Genomic DNA, 9244 nt, shown 5'->3' on the forward strand with positions numbered 1-9244 from the left:
TCTTGCTGGTATAAACTCTGCAGAGTCCTGGGGAACCCAGGGTACCCACGACAAGGCAGAGCAAATTGTATCTTAGCTGCTTCTTCCTCTGATGGAGCAATTGAACGAGGGGACCCCACCCTATGGCCTCCATAAGTATTAATAACCTCCCAAAGGCCCTGTCACCAAATGTAGCAGATTAAGTGTTCCATGCTCTTAAAACCACACAGTGAAGATTAAATTTCATGATGAGTTTTGATGGAGATATCAAAACTTTGCCTCCAGGGGAATAAAAATATTAAACAGATATCTTTCTACTGGTGGTCCAAAGTGATTATGGACTTCAATGACAATACTATTGAGTCAGCTTTTAAGTAATTTATAGTTCTCTGTACACACACACACACACACACACACACACACACACACACACACAAAAGGGGGTGGTCAGGGACATGTGGATAAATGAAGAGAGACAGAAGACAGACTGTTTTTATCCTGGGACACAGTCGCTAGGTAACTCAGTAACTAAGTAACCCAGACTGACCTCAAGCTCATCTTCCTGGGCTTTGCCTCTCAGTTACTGAGATCAAGGCATTGACTGAAGGAGACGAAGGCTGCAAATACTACAGACTTTGGAGGTGGGGACAGCTCATTTCAATCATTTAAGATTTGTACCCTGTGTACATCTCACCTATGTAAATGTTTGCAATTTGAATCCCTGAATTATTCAGATTTTTAAAAAATTGTTCATTCCAAACTCTGTGACTGGCAGAGAAGCTAATCTTGATCAAACCTAACACTATGCTGCCCGGCATTCCGTCCTAAGACTGAATAATACATACACTGTTATTACCTAAGTGCACTCCTATCTGGACTGCCCGACTCTGTTGCCCCAGCCATACCAGTCATGGGCTCAACCAGCAATGGTTGATGCGTGAATAGGATTTAGGATCTGTGAACTGCATGAGAGAACAAAGGTCTCTTGAATATGTAATCACTTGGAGGACTGTGCACCAGCATCGCCTCTGCTTCTCAACCTTCTAATGCTGCTACACTTTGAAACAGCTCCTCATGCTGTGGTGACCACCAACCATAAAATAATTTGTGATGCTACTTCATGACTATAATTGTGCTTCCATTATGAACTGTAACATAATATCTGATGTGCTTTGCTACTGTTAAGAATTTTAAGTACCAATATGCAGGATATCTGATATGTGACCCCTGTGGTCTCCCCAAAATGAGTCGTGGCCCAGAGGTTGAGAATCATTAGCCTAGCGCTTTACAAGGCCAGGAGGAAGCTTTGTACTAGTACATGAACCAGCATAGGAGCATCACAGAATACAAACTGAAGAATCCCAAGTCAACAGAAAGATGCAGCTATGGTCACCAAGAAATCCACTCCTGGAGGCACTCCTGGTTTCTCAGGTAGCTTCACACTCCACTTCTCCAAGGCCATGTAGGATACACGAAAACAACCTTCAAAGTGAAGTCCTTTGATTTCTGCTAATGAATGTGTGTGAAACTTTAGTCTTTTGAGGACTTTCCAAGGCCAGGCCTGCTTCTGTTACATTGGGCATGATGAAACTTTTCAGCTTAGAAGACATTTTGAAAAGGCTTTTAAGTCTGAGTGTGAATTTTTTCCTTCAAATAAAGGCAACAATCACCCCTACGAGGAGTTTCTGTGCAAAAAAATGTCCTAATATGTGGTCCAGGACTGTTAAAATGTCCAGATATTTTAATAAGTCTCTGGAATTCAACAATAAGGCTAGGAGGAAACCTATGATATACAGCAAGGGTTACATGATTATGAATGTCTCTCAATGTTTTAAAATAATATTGAAGGACAATATATCCTTTCTACTATCAAAAGAGAGATAACTGATTTACAGTGAAAGAAAAATGGGGTTTTTGCTATCCTCTCTGTCCTACATTATGGTGGCCTAACTTAAAACTAAGGCAGAAAAATGTATGTGAATTATGGCCACAGGTGATCAGTGATAAGGAAGAAAACCTTTGCTGGAGTCTGATTCTTACACTATAGAATCTCCATGCTTTAAGAAAATGCCAGGGCACCTCTCTCTCTCTCTCTCTCTCTCTCTCTCTCTCTCTCTCTCTCTCTCTCTCTCTCTCTCTCTCTCTCTCTCTCTCTGCTTTTGACAACAGTTTCCAGAGGCATAAGCTAAAGGCAGAGCTGTGTTCTAGGCAACGACTCCTAACCTGGGAGGCTCCTCTGTTGGGACTTCGGTGTCAAAGTGTCCAGAGGGCAGTCTGGATCGAGTAGTCCTTTTCTATCTCCAGAATGCCCTTCATCCACATCTGTAAACTAGAGCAACGATGTCTGCATTCAGGATGCTTGAACAACTGCCTCAGCCAAGCACATGCAAAACAGCTAAGAGAGCATGTGACACACATGCTCAGTTTAAAACACTGTATCTGGGCTGGAGAGATGGCTCTGAATGCCATCTTCTAGCTTCTGTGGGTATCCATACCCCCACCCCTGCCCACACAAGGAAACTAAATTTAATGTCCTGCAGGGTGGAGGGGGTAGCCCAATATCCTCTGTCTCAAGCAAACCAGGTTTGTCTTCCTCTTTTGTCCAAAGTGGCCCATCACCATCGCCTTAAAGAAATTAAGTTTTACACCAAGCTCTTCCTGTTCTGGAAGCCGACACTTAAATCACCAGAGAAGCCATCCAGCAAGCAGTAGTCCACTCAGTTGCATGATGAAATTACACCGAGGTAGCAAGCATTCATTCCCGGTGATGTCTGGATTTTCCCACGAGGAGGTCTTTGACATGAATCTATAGTTAAAGTAACATTGTTACTACAGCACTGGGTCTGGGGACGTTTCAATGACCCAAATAGCTTCAGATTCAGAATGGGTGTGTGCATGTGTGCATGTGTACGTGTGTGTGTGTGTGTGTGTGTGTGTGTGTGTGCGCGTGTGTGTGTGTGTGTGTGTGTGTGTGTGTGTGTGTGTAAACAGCTAGGTTGATACAAACTTTCTTTCCTATATTCTTTTTAAAGCTGTTTAGCTAGTCTGTTAGCAGATTAAGCTTTGAGTGCTATCCTCGTGTCCATGTTGTTAATCCTGTGACCTTGGACAAGACTCCATGCTTCAGATCTCAGGGGTTTGGAAGAGGAAGAGAACGCTGTCCTCTTCCTGTAGGGCCTCGCTGAGCTTCTGGAGAGTGTCAGGCTCCTGTGACCATGTGGCATAGAGAGTTGAAGCCCAGGATCCGGAGGTGCACCCAGATCCTTATCTGGGTCTTCCCTCCTTCAACTACTACCTCCACCCAGCCAGAAGCATGTGAAGTCCCGGAACAGCAGTTCTCAGCCTCTGGGCCTCAACCCCTCTGGAGATCAAACAAACTTTTCTTGGGGATCCTATATTGGATTTCTGGAATATCAGATATTTATATTACCATTCATAACAGTAGCAAAATCACAGTTAAGAAGCAGCAAGAAAATAATTTTATGGTTGGGGGGTCACCACAAAACAAGGACCTATGTTAAAGAATCAAAGGTTGAGAGAGTCCAACCTTTGAATGGATTTGAGGGCTTGTTTTATTCTGTTTTATCTTTTGAAGTAACATATGATACGACTGATTTTTCTTTGATGGTGCTTCTACCTATAAAGTAGAATGATTGCATATTCTGGTCCCAGAGACATAATTCCCTGTTCTCATCAGTTGGCTAGGAGCCCGTGTGTGTGTGTGTGTGTGTGTGTGTGTGTGTGTGTGTGTGTGTGTGTGTATGCGCGTGCGCACTCCATGGGCCCCCTGACAGGATGATTATAATCAAAACAGCATGCTGCAATGCAAAATACAAAATGAAGTGTGAAGGATTAAAGGAGGTATTGGACAAAGACTATAAAATTTAAGTCACACTGGTCTAAACATTGAATAAATCTATTGGTCAACTTGATGACTATACTTAATAATAATGGAATGTACTCTTGAAAGTTTTTTAATGGATAGACCTTAGTTGATCTCACCTCAAAGAAAAAAAAAAGGATAAGTAGGTTATGAGTGTGCTAGTAAGGTTGAAGCACCAACCTTCTTATAATGTATGCATATTTTAGAGTATCAAAATGTATAAATATGCACAAACTTTGCTGTTTTGAAAAACTGTAAATTAGAAAATCGATTGAAACAAAAGACACATGAGGAGAAAGAGTTAACGTTATCAGAGAATGTTTTTAATGAACTGGGGCGTAGCTCAGTAGTAAAGAACATTTGCCCAGAATGTGCTAGGCTCTGGATTTGATCTCCAACACCACAGAAAATGCAAATCATTTTTGATATAGTAAGGTATATACTTCTTTATCAGTGTGTTCAGTGCTAAGTTATAGTGACTAGGCTAACACGTACTATAATATTAAATAATAATGAATGTAAATCACATGTCAAGACAGCTAGAAGCTCTGCCATGAAGTTCAAGTGTCTGTAACTTCTACTGATGACCAAGTCACAGGGCTGACAATGACTGTGGTAGCTGCGTTGTCTGAGTTCATCATTTAGTCAATTCATTTAGAGGTTACCATGTTCCTATGTTCTGTGTAGAGTACACATGAGTTTCTAAGTGAGGAAAGCCCCAGTTAAGCTGAGAGTATCGAGAACGGCTACCATCGTGATGGAAACCCCATTCTAGCCAACCTGCCTGCCGGGTGCCTTGCTTTCCCCCAGGGAACCACTATTGTATAACGATGACTCATCATTACACAGCCACATGGATTGAGGGCAACCATCCTGAAATCAAGGCCGAAGAAGGAGGACTCCAGCGGAGCCATGTGTCTGTCATGATGGTGATAAGTGATCCACAGGGGTTATGTCCATTCCTGTTGACGGACCCATGCTTTTTCCCCGTGCTTCATAATGTGAACTCTCTTTTCCTGTCTTGTTCCTTGCCTCTGGCTACTCCTTGTCTTGTCCATTTACATGGAGATGTAACTGAACTAAGTCACCTAGTAGAAAACTGGCTCCCGCCTCCAGGAGTCGCCAGCCTGCTACCTTTCCGGTCTTGCGCTTCACCGGAAGTTCCTACCACAACCCCACCTTTCCTGTTGTCCTTTCTAACATTCACCTGCCGTTAGAGATCTCTTGGAGCTGATAGCATGCAGTCTCATGGGCTAAAATGAATCATTTCTTGTCCATGTTGTAAAGAACATTGGTGAAAGAACAGGAACTCTAGAGACAAACTAGTTAGGACTGGATCCCTCAGGCAAAGCTACGAACCCTGGGCATGTTACTTAAGAATTTAGTGACTCAAGAAAAATGAAAAATAGACCTTTTCCCCATAGAGTAATTGTGGAAGCTAAATTCATTAAAGCCTGGAAGCTTTAAACAGCGCCTAACATATAGTGAGGGAAGGCCTTGGATGGTTCCAGTTTGTTGCTATACCTCTTTCGCCAAAGTTCTCCAGGCCCAACCTTTGCACATTCACTTATAATTTACATCTAGACCCATATCTATTTCTATCTAATCATATATCGATATCTATATCTAGCTAGTCATATATCTATATCTATATTACATATCCAAGCTGTTGACTTATTTGAAGATACCTCCTTTCCTTACTGGGAAGAGAAAGCAACCTGACAGGTTCCCTTTTGACTTTCTTGTTTGAGTGTTAACTGTTCACTGTAGTCATGGTTACCATCCAATGCTTCAGTATTGAATGTCCCTGAAGGCTTTTGGTAACTAAGATCTGAGCTAGAAAAATCAAGAGAAGGACCTGGGGGCTAGGGAGTGGTCTAATTGTCATCATCATCTACTGAAAACTGACTGCCATTCCAGATGTCCGTTGGGTAATATTTTACTCAATTACCCTACCAACCCTCAATCTGTATCATTTATTCAAATTTATAGTTGGTGAATCAGACTCAAAAGTATTAGGGTATTTGCCTTCCAAAAATGTCCGTCTTGAGTGGAGGATCATTTCCCAGTTGTCATACGTACACTGCCTTCCTCAGGGTTTGAGGTTGCTGCAGAGAAGCGCCTGGCTTGTGCTGTGGGCGCTGTTTGCTGGGTTATAGTCGCTCGCTGCAGCACCTGGGTCCTCTGGACCGGACGGTTTTAGAGGAGACTTGGCTTCAGGATGGCCGTCTGGCACCAGTTCACAAAGCTTTTGTGAAGTCACATGTGGTCTCGGGGTTGCCAGGAAAAGGGATGGCTTGATGAGCCAAAATGCAAATTCCACAGGAGAGGAAAAGTGAAAGTGAGCTTGTTCACACTGTGTGGGACTCCAAGGCGATGACACAGTGTGAGAGACACAGCGTCCTGTCCTGCCTGCCATTAGGCTCCCTCAGATTACAGGGACGATACTTTATCTGATCAAAACCTTGCCTTCCAACCATTTCTTCTTAGGTCATTATAAGAGAAGCAGAGGTGACCCCAGTCGCATGTAACCCTTTGGGGAGCTGTCCTTCTGGGGAGTGGGAGCTTTCTTACCAGCCCCCAGAGTATTTCTTGTCTTAGCCACAGGACACTCAGTCATCTAAGCTAGGAGAAGACGTGGAGCCCTTTACCCACTGTCTGTTCCCATCTCAAAAGATCTCCAGGGCCTCCCCCGGTCTTTCCAAAAGCTCTTTACCTGTTTGATGTTTCCTCTTGTGTTTGATGCTTCCTGTCTGTGGTTTTTGAGACACCATCCCATGTAACTCAAGCTGGATCCAACCCACATGCCAAAGGCTGTCTGATCCTCCTGCCTCTGTTCCTCCAGCACTGAGATTTGCAGGCATGACCACCACACTTGACCTTATTATTTTGGTTTTGTTTGTTTGTTTTCTCTCTCTCATCTTCTCCTCATCTCTGCTGGTTTTGCCTTCTCTAAGGCACTTGTCCCACTGGCCCTGCTCAGGCCCAAGGATTTTTACCAGGAGGACTCACTGCCGAAGAGAAGATAATCTTCCTCTAGCCAAAATATTACCAGCTTTAAATACACTTTAGTCAATAACTTCCTTTTTTTGCTTCTAAGTTTACAACCAAAGACATCTAGTGATCATTGGTGTTTGGACCAGAACAATTAAAGGCACTGCTTATAAGCAATATAGTCTTAGCATTTCCTAAGGGGCACTTAGAGATGAGTTTTTTTCAAAGACTATTTGAAAGCCCTTTTCAAAGATGCTCAGAAGCTCAGCGTGACCCAAAGTTTTGACTGTCTTAGGGAACTATATGCACATGTAATGTTTGCAATGCTTCCCTTTCAAATAAAAGAATCACTATACCATGGATAAATATGCTTGAAAATTGGAAGTATAGTTTATGTTCACAGTCACAGTTTAGCAAGTTCTGAATGAACATGCATCATCAAACACAAGCCATGTTTGAGTGCTAAGGTGAAGAGCCCTGCTAGGCTCAAGGCATATCAACGGCTGGCTTATATTCAGACCAGAGGAGAGGCAGGTATGGCTACACCTCAGGGAAGGGGACTGAATTGTTGATTGCTAAGGCAAAGCCAAAAACAAAGTGAAGGGTGAGAAACTCCTGTAAGATTCCTGCTTAGAAAGTGATTCAAACAAGTTCAAGATGATGACCCCTTTATTCTAAAAGGGGAGCATTAGAGCTATCAGAAAAACACACACACACACACACACACACACACACACACACACACACACACACACACTGGCTTCCAATATACTCAGAATTTTTAACTTTCCATTTGAGTTTCTTACAGAATATAGTATAGTATAGTATAGTATAGTATAGTATAGTTCATCAACTCTCATAATCTTAGTAAAGCTGTTTGAAACCTGTCACTGAGCCTCACTCAGAGTTCTGAGATTTAAGAATGTGTACACTCACATCCCTGTGATGCTGATACTTGGGGTCTGAGAGCCTCACTTCCAGAACCACTTGAATAGTTAACTATTCAAGAATATAACTAGAGTTCTACTCTGGCATTCAAGGGTTGGCATTACTATTCATCAAGGCCTCAACCAGGTCAGAAGGCCTCCTGAGCTGGTTAACCTTTCCATGTTCCCTCACCTCCATTCACAAGGCAATGAGGATAGGCGTTGTACCTGTGTGCTCCCTAGTCAGTGAAACAAATCACTATTGTTACATGCCATGCCTCCCAAAGTTCAAGTGTTAGTGCTACTTCCTCAGTACACCAGTACTGCGAGCTCCTGCAGGGCCTGAAGCCCTGCACCTTGCCCACAGCGAGGCACCGGGATATCTCTCAGTGACCTGGGGACTCTGGATCACCCAAAGTTGATGTTATAAATCCTGCAGGTTCCTGTACACAGAACCCTAGTTTTCCCTTCAAGTCTACTTCAGACACCAGTTCCCAAATCTTGCCTCAGATAACACTCCATCCACAGTGACCAGGAGCATCCTATGTACGCTACTGTTTGATGTTCCTACTGAGAAACAAATTCGTGCAGAACAGAAGCACTCCTGTTCCCCAAGCACTAACATTCAGGCTTGGCTCAATTTGGATGCTACCAATTAGGAGCCTACAAAAAAAAATCGAGCCCTTACTACCAGTTCTTCTGCCCTTAACACTTTTAGATCAGACTGATTTAAATAAGAAGACTCAAGAGAAGGCCCAGAGAGTTTACTTGCTTAGACTTGCTTTTTTTTTATTAACAATCAAGTTAATGGTACACTCTTGGAAAACTATATGCACATGTAGAAATATTTCCCCTTTAAATAGAAGCATTCATTATAACACGTATAAATAAATTTGAAATTCTGAAACATAACTTATGACGCTCATGTTCACAAACATAGTCCAAAGGAGAAGAAAAGGAAATCAGACAGACATGCACCTGATAACAAAAATATATACCATTGTCTGAACCTGGTCTCTCTAAACACAAAGGAATCGAACCCGTGAGAACCTTATTACGTCATAAAGACACACCATAGAGACTACAAGAAGAGAAAAACATTATACGGTCACGTAGAGGAGACGCTGTACTGATAGTAACACGATACAATTGAGTCACAGAACACAGCTGTCGAAAGACACTGAAAAGTTAAAGCCTCAACATTCAACTAATATCTATAGTTTGTGCCTTTTAAAATAAAAATTAAAAAAAGCCCAACAGAGATGTCTAAACTGCGCATAGAAGGAATCATCAATATACAGTCCGTCCACCCTACAGGATGAGTTCAGCTCGGATCACTCAATCAGAAACGCGAGCCGAGACACTTTCTGCAAACGTGTGTGTGCCTTCCCCTTGTCGGGTAGATTTATTTCTCTGCAGCCAGCTATGTGGGCTGCAACTGACTCCAAAGCAAAGCAGTGCC

This window comes from Rattus rattus, chromosome 11 (genome assembly GCF_011064425.1).
Source record: "Rattus rattus isolate New Zealand chromosome 11, Rrattus_CSIRO_v1, whole genome shotgun sequence".
Taxonomy (NCBI): domain Eukaryota; kingdom Metazoa; phylum Chordata; class Mammalia; order Rodentia; family Muridae; genus Rattus; species Rattus rattus.